The 17284-nt window shown below is 42.5% G+C and overlaps 1 protein-coding gene across 1 annotated transcript in view; it reads left to right on the forward strand.

The window, feature by feature from the left end:
- Positions 1-2198: 2198 nt before the first annotated feature.
- The window catches only part of STAC3 (SH3 and cysteine rich domain 3), a 69258-nt gene continuing 54172 nt past the window's right edge, over positions 2199-17284 (forward strand). Inside the window, exon 1 of the mRNA XM_075265752.1 lies at positions 2199-2350. The gene's annotated coding sequence lies outside the window, so the exon portion shown is untranslated. The remainder of the gene's footprint in view (positions 2351-17284) is intronic.

Raw genomic sequence — 17284 nt, forward strand, 5'->3', positions numbered from 1 at the left:
AAGCTGTGCACCTGTGAGTCCATCACATGACCATGGATTGTGAATACTTCCATTGGATAAAAAAAAAAATAGTCTATGGTCATGTGATGACACACAGGTGCATGGCTCGTTTCAGTCACAGCACAGTGGTCATGTAATATACACCCAGGTGCACAGCTTGTTAAAGGGATCCTATCATACAAAGCCTTTTTTTTGTGAGTAACACGTCAGAATAGCCTTAAGAAAGACTATTCTTCTCCTACCTTTCATTGTCTACTCCACGCCACCGTTCCGCATGAATCCCGGTTCTTGTCTGTATGCAAAGGAGTTCTCTCGCAGCACTGGGGGCGGGCCCCAGCGCTCAAACAATACTGGAGGCGGCCCCAGCGCTCAAACAACACTGGAGGTGTCCCCATTGCTGTAAAAGAAATCTCCAGCGCCGCCTCCATCTTCGTCAGCAGCGTCCTCTTCTTCCGACGGTGGCTTGTAACTTCTAGGCCTCGGGCAGAGCAGACTGCGCATGCCCACAGGCCACGAGATAATGGCCGTTTACTGTGCAAGCGGCCATTTTCTTGGGCCTGTGGGTATGCACAGTCTGCTCTGCCTGAGGCCTAGAAGTTACAAGCCACCGCCGGATGAAGAGGACGCTGCTGACGAAGATGGAGGCGACGCTGGAGAGAGTTCTCGCGCAGCATTGGGCCCACCCCAGTGCTGCAAGAGAACTCATTTGCATACCGACAAGAACCGGGATTCCTCCGGAACGGCGGCGTGGAGAAGACAACGAAAGGTAGGAGAAGAATAGCCTTTCACAAAAAAAAGGCTTTGCATGATAGGATCCCTTCAAAGCCACAGCACAGTGATCAGACATCTGTCTTGTTACGAGTTGTGCACCTGCATGACATCACATGACCATGGACTGATATTTATCCACGTAAATTGTGATTCACAGCACGCAGAGATTTAGAAAAAATATGAGGAACTGATCCAGGAAGTATAATCTATAAATTTTCATCATAAAAACAATAACATTTGCCAAATCTGGACAACTCCTTTTACAAGTTGTTCAATAGGAAATTATGAAATCAAAATACAGCATGAGATGGATCTGGTGTAAAATCCCCAGAATTGGAGAGACTGTATAACTAGAATTACCGTAAATTGAAATAATAAAAAAAAAAAGCATAAAAATGCAGGGATTGCACATCTTGAAATGTGAGCCTATAAATATAAAATATTCTATAATTCTAAGCCTATAAAATATTGTTTACACCACTTTGAAATGCAGATTGTATTTTTACTATTGGATTTCTGGCATGTTCTAGGTGTTCAGCTCTGTAGGTTTTAGTGCGTTTCTTTTTCTTCATCTGTTTTTAGGCTACTTTAAGGCCGGGCCCCACAGGACGGAAGTGCTGTGATTTCCACTGTGGGAAAAAAACGCAGTGTTTTACAGTAAGGGTAAATTGGATGGGATGTTAGTGAATCCCATGCCCACTTTGCAGTAAAAACCATGATGTGGACACGTTGCGATTTCCAAAACCAACGCAGTTTTGGAAATCACAGCATGTCTATTATACCTATGGAAACGCTGGCGAATTCCCCATAGTTATAATTGTAACAGTGCATGGAGGAAAACTCTGCAAACTTTCTGTCTAAAGTGCTGCGGGAAGAACCGGGATCTGTTGATGCCGTGTTTTTTTCCGCAACGCTTTTTTTTCTTGGGGCCTTAACCTATAAGAGAGGAAGAAATTGACCTATCAAGTTGTGACTTTTGCTTGCTCCACCTATATACTATACATCCTCTAGTATACTGCATTTCTTATACTTGCCTGTGAATTGTAAGTGACCTGTTTACGAGCCCGTGATGTAAGAGGAGACACAAGGAACACTTCATTTCCCCATGCTGAGCAGAATGTCACCTCAGAAGACAGAATGCCCACAGTCATTTGTGGAATCCATCTAGGCTTCCGCAGCAATGTATGGAATGTATCCTGAAACCACCAGAATAAAACTTTTTTATGCAGATGGTTTTTAGGGGATCATTGATTGTCCTAATTCTTAGTCACCCATTGCAGTGAAATGATCTTCACGCGTGACATGGAGCACTTTCTAGCCGTCTCCTCCACTAAAGTAATTCTTGCTTGGGCCTACAGCAACCATATTACTGGTAGCTTCTGAAGGCTCCGATTTCTCTGTGTCAGCCTTAACATCTCAGCTGTCCTGTCACCTCTACACTTGTCACTCCTCCTCATTCAAGGAGCACTTTATCGTTTGGCTATCATTGGGGAGTGAACTAGTGATCTCTGTCCCAGATCTTTGGCTGTGTTCTTCTGAAGATAACATTATTTAGTGGATTTATACCTGGGAATCTCAGGTAAGAAGATTGGGCGAGTAGTGTGTGTTACAGTCTACACAGACCCTGGGCTTTACACTTGTTTCTTTCCATAGTCTTCAGTGTTCATTACCACTGTGTGTGAGAGTATATATTTATATATGTAATATACCGTATGTCTTTTTGGATACCTTGTAGACTGGATAGAACACTCTCATAGCTACCAATGCTTCCCATTGATTTGATCTAAATCATTTACCGATATTTGACTATATTCACACTGTGCCACTTATAATGGACCGACCCCACTGACTTATAATCAGGATAGCAGTGTATACTGGTATATTTATCCTGTAAAATCTGACTAGGTTCCGGAGCTTTGGACAGCAATGTGAACACAGCCTAATGCGTTTATGGACTAGTCCTATTTATATTGCCTCGTGCGGAAAGTAAGGGACACACAGGTCAAATTTAACCTGTTCAATACATGGATATCCATAGAGATACACAGCATCAATTGGTTTCTGCCTTATTGAATGTGGGGGAAGTTGGCTTCCAATGGACTGACATTTGCAGGAGAGCTATTTGAATATATGTATGTAAATATATATATATATAATGTGTGTGTATGTATATATATATATATATATATATACTCACACATTCACACTTTATCTATCTACATATATGATCTTAGTTTACTGTAAATGCCGTCATATACCCATCTGGTGGAGTGACTGGCGCCTTGGAATGTGCTGCTTCGTCTAGAGGTTCCTTAATTAAAGAAGCCTTAAAGGCATTGAACTATGGTGAATGTCCATCATTCTAGATTTAAATCATATAGGGCGAGAGGTTTTGGGGTATTCATTCCATCTCTAGTTTTGGAAATGTGGTGGGGGATAACTGTATGGAGAAATTATTAGTAAGTAGACAAGGAAAAGCAGAAACTATTTAAGACAATAATAATACTATATGCAAGTTGCAGATAAACAATTGATGTTTGGGTTCTGGACCAAAGCTTTTTTGTACCGTCTGTCACATGCAATGAGTGACGTGGAATCGTGGCACGATTTAATCTTAGCCCCGCCCATTAAGAGGGTGCGACAGTCTGGAGCTGCTGGTTGGTCGTAGCCTGTGATCACGTTTCTGATCTACCACATCAGCTACTTTGCATTAGTGTATTGCTTTTATGAGAGGGAAGGAAATCTATTAACAGCGGACAAGACTACATGGAGGGACACCAAATGTTATGGCATTGTATTACCAAGGTGTTCTTCACAAGAATGATGTTTCTAGGAGGAAATCCCTCTAATGTGGCACCCAATAGAGTATGTCCAGATTCCTTTTCAGATTCTAACAGGATCAGACAAAAAATATGGTCAAAATCTTATTCCTATAAAATAACTAGTATCATTCGGCTGCTGCGTCTTAATATATATATATATTTTTTTTTTTTTGTAGAAATGCTATAAAAAATGCAGCTGTAAACCCCAGTATCAAATCTCAGTAAGGCATGGAGACACAATTGGTGCAAAACCTTCCCCAAAAAAAATAACTAAATGAAATAATAAAAAAAAAAAGGCAGCAAAATCTGAGTGTGTCTAAATCCTAAAACTAGCAGGATCGCTCAGCTACAGACTGAAAGATGGCCTCCAGTTCTTATAAATAACTCCTCATGTATTATTGTAGAGCGGTCTGAAATAACATGAGCATTGAGTATGCCAGCCATGCCAGGAATTCACAGAAGGTCCATTTATAGACTTGGAAGCAGACTCTGTCTGTATTCATATGGATGAATGTATTAGAATAAAGGATTTTTTTTTTATGTCATAATAACTAAAAAAAATATATTTTATGAAAAGCAAGGAATCTATGCAATTCTTATGCAAAGATACCAATTGATGTGTTTTTTATTTATCTCCCTATATGTGGGCCAAAATTTGGCAGTGTAAGGCTAAAGATTCACCTTAAGCAAACATGGGAGCCAAAGCCAAGTGTCGATTTAGCAAAAGATAGAAGTATAAGAACTTCCTAGATATTTCCCATTCCTCTTGTAGACATTCTTGGCTCTGGCTCAAAAAAACACAACTAAATCTGCAAATAAATAAATAAAAGCTGCATTTTTGCAACATGGGGTCTTGGCCTAATACAGCCTTTAGGACAGATTACTACAGATTATCCAGAATACTATAGATTGGCATTACTTGTACTGACCTAATATACCCCATAATGCTCTTTTCATTTTGAACTTGTACAAAAGCAATGACCCATCTTGGGGTCAGTTCACAAGAGTTTTTTGGCAGTGGATTTTTAGGCGGATTCATTGACTTCAACGGGAGCCATTCGTTTCTTTTTTTCCACTAGCTAGTAGCGAAAAAAAGAAGTGAGATGACCCTTGTTAAATGCAGATTCCGCGGCGCGAGACTCCCTCTCGATTAGGCTCATTCATTTGGGCTTAATTCGGAGCGGAATGTCATGATGCGACTAGCCGCACGTAATGTTCACACGTGGAATGTAAATTCCGCCATGTGAACATACCCTAAAACTTAGTCTTGTGGAGTTTGCATAAAGGTTCGTGGTACCCTTGTAACATTTAGTCTGGGGCGACATGTTGAGACATGATGTAAACATATAGTATAAGTGGTGTCTGAACACGACCACAACCCTGCTGTGTCCTAATGGTCCAGTTATAGTATATGCTGGACAATAGAAAATATGCGTATGTGAGGGTTTAGGATTTGTCATGTCTTCTATCCCACAGATCCATTTTGTGAGACCAATTTAGTGATTATCAGATTAGTAAATCCTGAGGAGGTGCTGAATGTTGTTCTGGAATATAATCAGGACGGGCGCATTACCTGTGTGACCCTCCGCACAAGGCTATACTGCTGGGAATCTGTATGGTCCATTAGTACAGAGCTGTACAGGCGCGGTCATACCCTGAATGTTTGGCAGTATTCTTTGCTAGCAGAAATGTTCTAGTGGAAAATACTTCTGTATATACACATGCCACATTTCTTCCCCAGAAAAGCCTCTTACTGAAATTGGAGCCATATGGAGAAACAGGAGAACTCCCGTCCCTATGGCAGCCCTATTACAATTCTGTATGACATAGGTTTAATGCATGCATGTGCAAGAGTCCTAAGGCACACATCATACTGTAGTATTTAAGTCACTAAGATTTTTTTTTCCATCGTCTATACCCAATGTTTTTCTTTTCTGCATAGAAATTGACTTTACCTGTAGCATGCAGATTTTGGTGCAGAAAATCCACAGCAAATATGTGAATGTAACCTAACAGCCCAGACAGGAATATCCATCATTTCAGACAAGTAGGTTGAAGTTGTAGCTTAGAGATGCAGGGTAGAGCATATATAGCTATATGCTCTACCATGTATCTCATTGACTTACGGTCAGTTATCCCAACGACCCGGCACCCAGACGTTTGTGACCCTTGCTTAAGCCACAACATTTACCAAGTCCCTCATACCCCACACGGGTAAAGCATTGCATTCCAAGATTTTGAAAAGATCTATCTTTTCCCAGTTTGTTTTTTGTTTTGTTTTTTATCCTCTCTACCCACGAAGTTGTGGTTTATGTTCTCAAATTTTACTTACAGTCCAGTCAATATTTTTGTGGGATCTGATACAAAGAGCTGCTGAACTTTGCTTAGTGTCACTACTCCGAGGGACAATGATGTCACGTTCATTCTGCATGTGACCTGTTTGCAGCTTATTCCCCTCCCAATAAATGGGGCAAATATGTAATGCTTAGCAGAGACCCTAAGCAATATATGGTGCCGCGCTGGGATTTGGGGAAGAGGCCATAATCACTGTTCAAGCAGCTGATCGGGGGTGATCCGGGATGTTGACCCAAACCTCTGGCATTAATATCAGCACAACACTTGTTTAATGAGAGCGTCATAACAAGGGTTTCCTTGGTCAAGCGGCTGTCTTACATCACCAAGCATCAGATGGAGTGGTGTAACGCATAATGCTGCCCCTGGACTCTGGAGCAGTGGGCATGCTCTGTGGAATGACCAAACATGCTTCTCTAGTAGGCCCTCTGATGGACGAGTCTGGATTTGGCAAATGCCTGGAGAATGTTGCCTGCCAGACTGCATTGTGCCAACTATAAAATTTGGTGGAAGAACAATAATGCTATGAGGTTCGGGTTTTTTTTAGGCATCTTCAATCCAGTGAAGTAACGTGTAACTGTTTCAACAAACCCAGACATTTTGGACAACTGTTCTCAACTTTGTGAGAACAGTTTGGGGAAGGTCCTTTCCTGTTCCAACCTAACTGTGCCCCAGTGTACAATGCAAGCTCCATAAAGGCTTGGCTGGGTGAGAACTTGAGGCCCATACGGAGCCCTGACCTCAACCCCACTGAACACCTTGGGAATGAACTAGAATAGAGATTGTAAAGCACGTCCTCTCATCCATTATCAGTGTCTCACCTCACAAATGTTGCTCTGGGTAAATGGTCAAAAATCCCCACAGACCCATTACAAAATTTTGTATAAAGCCGCCTCAGAGGAGTGGAAAGTGTTTCAGCTACAAAAGGGGAACCAACTCCATATTAATGCCTATGGATTTAGAATGGGGGTGTCAAAAGCTTGTGTAGGTGTAAAGTATAGGTGTCCCAATACTTCATCTATATAGTGTATATTACATTGAAATGCAAGTTCCCTTCACAAATTTTTACAGTAGAAGGTAGAATGTGCTTATCTCAATTTCAGCATTGCCAAACCAGCTGTTATTGCTGCCATTATTTTACAATCATATATAGTTCTGGTGAGAGTAGTCTTGGAAATTCAGAGTAGTTTTTAGTTCAATGGAATAATGGATAATACTACAAGTAATAGAGATGAGTGAACACTATTCAAAACAGCCATTTCGAATAGCACGCTCCTATAGAAATGAATGGCTTCTAACAAGTAACACTATTGTGCTAAGTAGTAGTAGGCAGTAGTTTGAAAGAAACATGTGATGTCTTAACAGTGGGGCCCTGTTTTACCTATCCTTTGGATTGTTGATCCAGTTGTGGGACAATTCTTTTAAATCAAGTCATGAACTTTAAAGTGAATCTGCCGCCTTTGGGTTTTTTTCAATATGCAAATGAGCTCTATGGAGCAACAAGAGGGGTCATCATTGCTCCAAAGAAATAGGTGGCGTCACCTTTATTGCTCTAAAGAGCTCATTTCCAAGTCTTGACAATGCAGCCACCACTTCATAAGGACAAAATATATTTTGATGCAGGTGACCCTAATCTATCTATCTATCTATCTATCTATCTATCTATCTATCTATCTATCTATCATTCTGGGTTCTTGTGACAGACTCTATTCATCCATATAAAGGAAAGATTGAGAGATTTTTTTAAAGGGTTTGTTCATTTTGTGCGATTATATTTTGTTAGAATTTTCCCCTAATAATCAGATGACAAAGTGCTCCAATGTTGGGGCTCCCACTGTTTATCTGAAAGCGTGCAGACACCTGGCAGCCCATAATCACCCATGCAGTATGAGCGAGGAGGAAGTGTTACATGGCGACCACTGTGTAAAGTAAAGACATGGCAGATCATAATTGCAGATGAGCAAATTCATTTAGCACAAATCAAATTAACTATAAATTTCACAAAAGTCTTGGATTTCTGCGAATCCAGAACTTTTATGATTGGCCTCTGCTATTTTACAGATCAAAATAGCCATAGACAGATAGGGCAGTTGTTAACCATTTGGAACATGCCATAGCACAAACATGGCGCAACAAATGTTCATGTATTGTCTGCTACATTTGTATGTTCCTGGGAAATTTACAGCGATGTGGGATGGTCATTTTTCAATAGCTGTTGCACAACTGCATTAAAATCAATTAATGTTAATGGGGCTATTCACATGACCAATTTTTTGATAGTACATTTAAACAGACCATCAAAAAATAGGAAATCTTTTTTTCCCTATTTCAACAGTTTCATGGATCCTTTAATAGAATCCCATTTATTATATATCTCTGAAACACCCATGAAAAATGTCCCATTTTAATGTGTTCTGCACTTTGTTTTTCTGAATAGAAGCTTATAATTTAGAAAGGTTTGTCTAAAAATTTGTGATTTTAGGACATCCATAAAGCTGCATTTTGAGAATTATTGTATTCATTTCCCTATCAATATTAACTGGGCTCTGTAGTCTGATCCTTCTTTTTCTCAGAGGGGATTAACACCTGCAGTGTTCTCTTGTTGCATGCAGTCATTGACACTGTTCATCTACGGTAGACATTGTGATATGAATTAATACAAAGTAATTAGTTATCACTTGGCAATCAAATATGATAGGTGAGTAACATAGTACATTAAATTAGCTTCGTACGGGTATATTTAATTTTTTGTTTGTGTAGTGGCCCCATATGAATAGGTTGGTTGCTATGGAAACATGGTGTAAAGCTGTGTGCAAGTGAAGACTGAAGAACCTGCAAGTTTTCATTGGTCCATAAACGTCATGTGATCATGTGTATTTCAGTTTGGATATCAGTGAAAAACCTGCTATCGGTTGTAAACCTAAAGTAAAGATGTGTGTATGTGACCTTGTGTAACAGTGTCATCCACAGCACCCTTTGTCTTTAAGGAAATGTTCACAGTGGAAAATGAAGGGGAATTCCTCTTCATTTTCCGCCGCCGGCATTTTTGCAGCAGTGTAGCCGTGATGGGATGCCGATGCAGTGCATCAGCATTTCCTTGTGGCATCCTGCTCCCGATTATGCCCGGATGAATGGGCCTAATCAGGAGGGAGTCTCGAGCCGTGGAAAGATTCTGTGTCCTGCTGCGATCTCTGACTCACATTGAATACAATGGAATGCGGATATCAGGATTCTGCTTCAGATTTAGGGGCAAAATCTGCCACTAAGTCCATTGCAAATCCCTCTGTGTGAACACAGCCGAAAGCTGAACTACAGCAGTGAAGAAAAATGGCTGGATCGTTATGGAAACCTGGAGTAAAGCTGTGTGTGGAGAGCATGTAGAGACTAAGCGAATGCAAGCTTCTATTGGCTGATAAGGGAAATGCGACCATGTGTATGGCAGTTGGAATATGAGTGAAAGACTTGCAGATACTTCCTGTATCTCAGGAACAGAATGTCCTAGAGAGCTAAGACCCTGTCTAAAACCTTCCCGGACACCTGATGTACCTGTGTACCAAATTTGGTGAGGATCGCTCCAGTCGTTTGGTGGCACATAAAGAACAGACTGAAACTAATTTTTATGCATATAAGAGAAGATATATATACACACACATTCTCTTTATTACATAGTTTTGTAATAATTGCTACACAATAATTGCTCTGTGCTACACTGAGTTTAAAATATATTGACTGTTTTTAAATTGTTAATCTGTCTTGTGGACCTTTAATGGGTTAATATCACAGTGTAAATGGTGCAGACCTGCTACAGCTGTTATCAGTCATCAAACATGGTTTTTAATATCTCTGAGTCTCTTGTTACACAGTCATCCAAAATAGTCTGTCCCTATAATCCTGAGTGGGAGCGGTGTGTGGAGTTAATGATATCTGTGTCTGATTTTCACCTCTAGTATATGATTTATACTGGACTTCTTCCATTGTGTACGTGGCTGTGTATTTGGTACGTTGCGAGCATAACTCTGAACAGATTATTCTTCTAATGAAAGATTTTGTATTTAAATATTTGACATTTATGTCACATTAAAATGAGGGATCTGATGTAGAGAAGCTACTAGCTGCTTTACATCATCATCTATGGGCCTTCATGTTATGTGATATTTGCATAAAATTTGAATATAGTTATTTTATATCTAGATATATGTAAACTATGCCAGTCTCCTTCCCAGAGGTGCAAGTTCTGCAAGGCAGTTGTCAGAAGGGGACACTATTCTACTCATATCAATCCATTATACGCAACCACATGAATACTGTGCTATGAATATTGTTAACAACTTTCAATGCAATTTCTTTAAAGCATAACTAAAATTTCAAAGAACGTTCTAGTTGAGAGCACAGTTGGGGTTGGAATATTTATACGCAAACCCGATTTGTGTTTGCATCTAGTGATATCTACAGAAATAATATATGCAGAACTGTGATCTTGGTGTAAGCTGAGAATCTCCTATTTCATATGACACCAGAATCACTTTTCTATGTCAGAAAATGCTCAAGATATAACTGTGACTCCTCCAAGCCTCAGCTTTCCTGTACTATACTTCACCATCCCACCTGTAGTCCAGTTATAGACAATATACAGATTTTAGGTAGCAATATGCAGGGAAATATAATGGCTTGCTCCTAGCACTGCCTTTTAGAAGGTAGCTCCTTAGAGATTAATGCTTGGTTTTCAAAGAAACCTAAAAGCATAATCTGGGAATAATAGCCAAGCCAGAAAAACCCTTCCAAAAGGAGGAGGGTCCCATGGGAGGAGTTTATCTGCCTTGGCTATTATTTCCAGATTATGCTTTTAGGTTTTTTTGCAAACCAGGCATTGATCTATAGGGAGCTGTTTTCCAAAAGGTGGCGCTAGGAGCAATTTCCTCTTTTCCACCAATGAGTTTAGTTTGTGTGTGAGGTCATTACTAACTTGCAGAATAAGGGGGCGCTCACACTACCATTAGATTCCATCAGCAGTGTCCGTGGCTATTGTCCATTACAAGATTTTAGCAACAGACACTAGCTGGTCCGACTGAAATTTCCATTCATTTCAATGGGATTTTATCTTGTGTCCTTTAGTGTCGGTTTACACCCATTTCCATTTTTTCAAACGGGCAAAAAATCCTACATGCAGGAAGTGTCCGTTATTTTTTTTAACATTGAAGTCTATGGGTAACGGACAGTATCTGATAGCCATCAGTTACTGTCTGTTTTTATGTGTCCGTTTATTTCCTGCGCATGCTCAGAAAGCATAAACAGCAAAAAAAACAAAAACAAGAAAACAATATAAAATATGGACCCTAACTGACACCAACTGATAACTAACTGATAATAATGTGTCCATTTTTTTACTGATCCATGAAATGGATCAGTTAAAAAAAATGGACACATTAACATCAGTTAGCGTCCATTAATGTCCGTTATGATAGGTGTCTGTTTTTTTTGTTTTATTTTTTTAAACAGATACCTTCATAAAGGAATCCAATGGTAGTGTGAACCCTGCCAAATGCTCTGTTCACATCTGCTTTTGTATTCCGTCCGGTTAGAGTCTGCATGGAGACCCTCCGAACGGAATACAAACACAATTGCAAGCACTGTTCTGTAAAAGCACACGGACACATAGACTATAATGGGGTCCGTGTGCTTGCCGCGCAATGCCCGCACGAATTTGTGCCAGCAGTCTATGGGGTCCGTGTGCTTTTACAGCACAGCACTTGCAATTGCTATCCGTTCAGGGGGGGGGGGGGGGGGGGGGGGTCTCCATGCGGACTCTAACCGGTCAGAATACAAAAGCAGATGTGAATAGAGATGAGCAAACGCTAAAATATTCGATATTCGTTACTCGTTTCGAATAGCCGCTCAATATTCGACTATTCGATCAAATATCGAACCCCATTATAGTCTATGGGGAAAAATGCTTTGTTTCAGGGAAACCCACCATTCGACTCAGGAGGGTCACCAAGTCCACTATGACACCTCAGCAAATGATGCCAATACCTCTGCAATGCAACTGGGACAGCAGGGGAAGCATGCCTGGGGGCATCTAACAATCCCAAGTCACAGTTTTACCCCACTATCACAGCCTATCAACTACACACTTTCCACACTCCAAAAAAACCTCTATAAAAGTGGGAAAATACCTAGAAACCTTCTTTACTCCCCAATTGTATGGTACATGAGAAGGAGCTAAGGCAGGAGAAGGAGCTGAGGCAGGAAAAGGGGAGGATGAAGGAGAAGTCTCCAAAGTGGTGGAGGCAGATGTGGAAGTTTCCTGGCTGCTGGTTTGGACTGCAGCGCCAGCACTGGCAACAGTGGGAGAGGCAGTGGCGGCAACGTCGGATGACGATTGTCCTGCGTTTGCTCTCTGCCACTGAGCCCAGTGCTTGCCTTCCAAATGAGGGTGCATGCCAGTGGTCGTAAAGTTGCTCTTTTCAGAGCCCCTACTCAGTTTGTAGTTGCAGAGTGTGCAAACCGCAGTATATTTGTCCGCCGCACATACATTAAAAAAATTCCACACCACCGAAGACCGTGGCCTCAATGTGGGAGTTTTTCTAGGCTGGCTACAAGACGGAACATTTTGGGCCCTGCTGGCTGTGGCCTGGCTTTAGTGAAGCAGCTGTCCTCTGCCTCTGGACATGCCTCTGCCTATAGCCACCCTCTTTGGTGCTGCACTTCCCTCCACATCTACACTGCTCTCCTCGATTGACATCCCCCCTGTCCAGGTCGGGTCAGTGTCCTCGTCGTCCACCACCTCCTCTTCCAATTCCTCCTCCTCTTGCACACCGACGATGGCAACAGGCTCGTCATCGTCGTCACTGAGGGCCGATTGCTGGTCAACAACAACAGGAGATAACGGATGCTCCAGTGTTTGTGCATCAGGACACAGCAACTCATCTGTTACCTCTGGTGGTTCAGGACGTAGTGGGACAGTGAATGGACCCGAAAACAGCTCCTGGGAGGTGAGAAAGGTGGGATTAGTTTGCTGGGAAGATTGGGCATGTGAGGAAGTAAGACTGTTAGGTAGGAGGAGGAGTTGAGGTAGAGGCTGACTGGCTGGTGGAGAATGTGCCGGAAGCATTGTCTGCCATCCATTGTAACACCTCTTCCTGGTGCTCGGGCCTGGTTATGGTTGTACTCTGCACCCTACTTAATGTGACCATCAAGCCGAAGACTGTGGGGAAGCGCCATGCTTGCTGCCGCAGAGCAGTAGGCACAGTAGACACTGAGGAAGGAACGATTGCATTTGCAAAGGTCTGATCACTAATGCAATGCAATGCATTAGTGATCAGACCTTTGCAATTGCATTGCATTGCAAAAAAATCGTCATTTCTTTTGCAGGCTGCATAGAGCAGCCTGCAAAAGAAAAGCACTGCAGACAGGCCGGGGAGCCTTTACAAGGCTCCTGGCTGTCATGCCAATGTGATGTCGGCTCTGGAGCATGCTCCAGGTGCCGGCGATCACCGGCGCCAGAAGGGTTAATGCCCACGGTCGGTGTGGGCACCGACCGGAGGCATTAGCGCTGGATGTCTGCTGACACCAGCAGACACCAGGCGGCTATGGCGGGCGCTCGCCATAGCCGCCTGGTGTCTGCTGGTGTCAGCAGACATCCAGCGCTAATGCCTCCGGTCGGTGCCCACACACGCTCCCATAGAAATGAATGGAAGCGCCCGGCACGCCGATTAACCCCCCGCTTGCCGGCTACTTCCATTCATTTCTATTCACTACGTCTTACTTTCGGGGGAGCGCCTTATTTTAGGCAAGGCAGCAAAATGTCTGCCATGCCTTACTTTCGGGGTACGTCCTATTTTCGGGGAAACACGGTAGTCATTCACTATGTGGCTCAATGCACCAACTTATTAACACATAATGCTTGTTGAAAAAGAACCTTGGATTTTAAATTGAATTTTCATTAAAAGTTAATTTTTATTGAAGAAGGTAATGCTGGATTTTTTATACCTCAAATCTTCTGGATACATGTTTTCAAGTTGTGGAAAGCGTCTGTGCACATACTGTCTTCAGGAACGTGAGTCAAAAATAGTTTTTTATTGATTGCAAGTTGAACCATAAGTTTTCCCCTCCCCCATTTTATCCTTTCTTATGTAACTGTTCTGTATCCCTGTTTTCCACCGTCCGTGGAAAGCTGGTCTCCTGTCCCTGCAGTGTATAGCTCTGAGAAGAGCTGTTGTTCTTCTTCGGTTTTTCCCTGCCTATCTGAAGCTAATGCCTATCTAGCCCTCAGCAGATATGTCTCTCTCCCTATCTCTCACCGCGAAATGACACGAATATGGCGGCGGCCGTTCTTATGAATGGGAGGTCACATGTTTTGGGCAGTGAATGTTTTTTTTCAATTTTTTTCACTGCCTCCGTTGTCGTAGTTCCCGTCCCACCTCCTCTGCACAGTTATTGGTGCAAAAAACGTGCCAGGGAAGGTGAGAGGGGATATGAATTTTTACTGCGTATGCCACGTGGTATTCGATTGGGAACGAATACCTCGAACGGCCTGATATTCGATCGAACGGTGTTCACTCATCTCTAGATGTGAAGCAACCCTTAGGTATCTGATTTGAGCATTATGTGGACTGCTGTTGACTCTTTTCATCCAATGAAAACAAATTTGCAAGACATGTCCAATGTTGTTTCTATCTATATTCCCTTTACACCTACATCTTCATTGAAGCAAGTTGATGTTAGAAGGCACATACTTAGGCCTTATTCCTGAGAATATATACATATACGACATTTCTTCTAGATTTAGGAATGCAGTCAGATCATATTTCCGTCTTAGACGTCTTTTGTTTATTGGAGATCCATTTTTCATGGACTCTTAGAATACAATGGAGGTTAATGGCTTTCAAATGAACCAACGATAGAGAAGGTCTCTATTTTTTTTCAATGGACCCACAGCCATGAAATAAATGGATGCCTGAAAGTAAATGTAATATAGAAAGGATCTGTGTGCAGACAAGTTTCTTTCCATTGTGTCCTTGTGGCTGGGGTGTAAAGTTTAGCACCTGCAGAAGGTTTATTATAATATGGGAACCAGAAATATCCGGTAATAGATCATGAAAGACACCAACACTGAACTGACAGAAGGGGGACAGTTTTTTTTGTTTAGTCTTTAATCCATGTTAACTACACTCACCGGCCACTGTATTAGGTACACCACGCTAGTAACGGGTTGGACCCCCTTTTGCCTTCAGAACTGCCTCAATTCTTCGTGGCATAGATTCAACAAGGTGCTGGAAGCATTCCTCAGAGATTTTGGTCCATATTGACATGATGGCCTCACACAGTTGCCGCAGATTTGTCGGCTGTACATCCATGATGCGAATCTCCCGTTCCACCACATCCCAAAGATGCTCTATTGGATTGAGATCTGGTGACTGTGGAGGCCATTGGAGTACAGTGAACTCATTGTCATGTTCAAGAAACCAGTCTGAGATGATTCCAGCTTTATGACATGGCGCATTATCCTGCTGAAAGTAGCCATCAGATGTTGGGTACATTGTGGTCATAAAGGGATGGACATGGTCAGCAACAATACTCAGGTAGGCTTTGGCGTTGCAACGATGCTCAATTGGTACCAAGGGGCCCAAAGAGTGCCAAGAAAATATTCCCCACAGCATGACACCACCACCACCAGCCTGAACCGTTGATACAAGGCAGGATGGATGCATGCTTTCATGTTGTTGACGCCAAATTCTGACCCTACCATCCGAATGTCGCAGCAGAAATCGAGACTCATCAGACCAGGCAACGTTTTTCCAATCTTCAATTGTCCAATTTCGATGAGCTTGTGCAAATTGTAGCCTCAGTTTCCTGTTCTTAGCTGAAAGGAGTGGCACCCGGTGTGGTCTTCTGCTGCTGTAGCCCATCTGCCTCAAAGTTTGACGTACTGTGCGTTCAGAGATGCTCTTCTGGCTACCTTGGTTGTAACGGGTGGCTATTTGAGTCACTGTTGCCTTTCTATCAGCTCGAACCAGTCTGGCCATTCTCCTCTGACCTCTGGCATCAACAACGCATTTCCACCCACAGAACTGCTGCTCACTGGATGTTTTTTCTTTTTCGGACCATTCTCTATAAACCCTAGAGATGGTTGTGCGTGAAAATCCCAGTAGATCAGCAGTTTCTGAAATACTCAGACCAGCCCTTCTGGCACCAACAACCATGCCACGTTCAAAGGCACTCAAATCACCTTTCTTCCCCATACTGATGCTCGGTTTGAACTGCAGGAGATTGTCTTGACCATGTCTACATGCCTAAATGCACTGAGTTGCCGCCATGTGATTGGCTGATTAGAAATTAAGTGTTAACGAGCAGTTGGACAGGTGTACCTAATAAAGTGGCCGGTGAGTGTATATTTCTGTAGGAAGGCTTTTGTCAGATAACATAAAACTACTAATGGTGTGACTTGCTACTTGCTGGGTAGATCAGTTGTAGTTGATATGTGAGACTGCTCTGCACTGAATGCAGTAAAACTGTCACTACAGGAATAGCTGTTAACTCTTACTGGCAGGTCTTATATAGGATGAGCCGGGCATTAGGTTGTCGTCATTCTTTTATGCTTTAAAGATTTGACTCTTTAGGGTATGACCGCACTGTATTCATGCTGACCGCGACAGCAACCTCAGCCTTAGCCTCCGATTTTTGCTCTGGCAAAAATAGTATTATTATTGCCAAGTGAAAATTCCCTTAGGGTGCATTCAGACTACGTAATGCCGGGCGTGTATGAGAGCCGTACACGCCGGCATTACGGCAGACTGCCGAACACTTCCCATTCACTTCAATGGGAGCGCTCGTAAACGCCGCTGTTACGAGCGCTCCCATTGAAGTGAATGGGAAGTGTTCGGCAGTCTGCCGTAATGCCGGCGTGTACGGCTCTCATACACGCCCGGCGTTACGTAGTCTGAATGCACCCTTAGTTAGCACTCCTTACCTAAAGAGTAAGCTTGTTTTGCAGTGACAGTAGAGAGCTGGCTCCCAGTCCCATGATCTTAGTCAATGGAAATGTAAAAAGCACTCCTTAAAGGGGTTGTCCCATCACAAGGATCCTATCTATATTGCTGGTTAATGTGGATGTAAGACTTTTCCTAAATACACTGCTTCAGCAAAACTGCTTTGTTTGTCCACTATCTTAATTTATTCACTTCATTGTTGACACAGCCCTTGACTTATCTGCTCAAAAGTCAAGTGATGTATCTGCTGCTCTCAGGGGGGAGGGAGGAGGGGCTAAGTGCACGGGAGCGAGCCTGTGTATCTAGCTATTCCTGTGTCTGCACCACGTGACCTAGCTACCTGCACTCAGA

This window comes from Leptodactylus fuscus, chromosome 2, assembly GCF_031893055.1.
Source record: "Leptodactylus fuscus isolate aLepFus1 chromosome 2, aLepFus1.hap2, whole genome shotgun sequence".
NCBI classification, from domain to species: domain Eukaryota; kingdom Metazoa; phylum Chordata; class Amphibia; order Anura; family Leptodactylidae; genus Leptodactylus; species Leptodactylus fuscus.